Here is a 1705-nt window from a genome sequence, read left to right on the forward strand (position 1 = left end):
AATTTATGCATTATTATTTGTACATTTGCCCAAAAGCAGTCAAAATGACTTCCTTGGGCAATCTAGTGTTAAGATGCGTATACAATGTACGACAGATACGCCGATTGTTTATCGTCTATATCGCATGGCTGAAAGCGAACGGGTGGTTGCGCGACGGATGATTCAAGAATTGTTGGACAATGGAATTGTCAGGGAGTCGATGTCACCGGACGCTAGCCCAATTACGTTAGTTAAAAAGAAAACGGGAGACATGCGTCTATGCATAGATTATCGGTGATTGGACGCTATCACTATAAAGGATAAATATCCTCTACCGTTAATCGAAGATCAGATTGATCGCTTAGGAGGATGTACATACTTTACTACGCTTGATCTAGCCTCGGGATATTATCAGGTCCCAATGGATGAAGAGTCGATTGCTAAGACGGCTTTTATAACGCCAGATGGTCATTATGAATTTCTTCGCATGCCTTTTGGATTGACAAATGCGCCGGCTGTTTTCCAAAAATTGATGAACAACGTCTTAGGGTCAACGTCAACGTCTTTCGTAATACAATCGCTTTTCCGTATATTAATGATGTGATTATACCGTCTGTAACAATTGCTGAAGGATTGGAACGATTAGAACTCGTCCTTGGAAAATTGCGGGAAAGTAACCTCACCCTCAAAATCACTAAATGTTCCGTTTTGCAAAAGAGCATTGAATATTTAGGAAGAGAAATTAGTGCTGAGGGCGTAAAACCGGGACAAAGAAAGATCGAAGCTGTCGTAAACATCCCCACTCCCACGTGCGTTAAAGAGGTACGACAATTCTTAGGATTAGCCGGGTATTTCCGGAGGTTTATTAAGGGTTACGCTAGACTGGTCAATCCCTTGACAAACTTGTTGAAGAAGAGTGTGCCTTGGAATTGGGGAGAGGCTCAAAACGAGGTAATTAAGCGAGTAAAGGAAGTTTTGACCACGCGGCTGGTGCTAGCTATCTTCAATAGCGCCTTAAAAACGGAATTGCATACTGATGCAAGTTCTTTAGGGTTGGGTGCTATGTTACTGCAATATATGCCAGATGGAACGCAACGAGCGGTTGCGTATTACAGCAAGCAAACTACGGTGGATCAACGGAAATATCATTCGTACGAATTAGAGGCAATGGCAGTAGTTTTTGCGCTCCGATATTTTCGTGTGTATTTGATAGGATTGCAATTTACTGTTGTCACCGATTGCAATGCGTTAAGAACGACGTTTACCAAGAAAGATTTGATACCGCGAATGGGCCGATGGTGGCTGGAAATCCAGGATTATACATTTGATATAGAATATAGAGCGGGAACGAGAATGCAACATGTAGACGCTTTAAGTAGGAACCCGGTAAATCAAGTGGAGGTTTATCCAATCGATATCACTGAGGGTGACTGGATTTTAACAGCTCAATTGCAGGATGAACAAATAAGTAGAATCCGTCAAATTTTAATAGACAACGTTCGGAACAACGAGACGAAACAACACTTTGCGGATTATACACTGAAAAAGGGAAGAGTATACAGGAAACTAAGCAACGGCCGAATAGCTTGGGCTGTGGCTCGGTCAGCGCGATTTCAGATTTGCCGATTGTGTCACGATGACGCGGGACATCTTGGATTAGAAAAGACGTTAGAACGTATACGACGAGATTATTGGTTCGCTGACATGAATGCCTTCGTAAAAAAAT

The sequence above is a fragment of the Ceratina calcarata genome, unplaced genomic scaffold (assembly GCF_001652005.2).
Source record: "Ceratina calcarata isolate Rehan_Ccalc_2016 unplaced genomic scaffold, ASM165200v1 scaffold527.2, whole genome shotgun sequence".
NCBI classification, from domain to species: domain Eukaryota; kingdom Metazoa; phylum Arthropoda; class Insecta; order Hymenoptera; family Apidae; genus Ceratina; species Ceratina calcarata.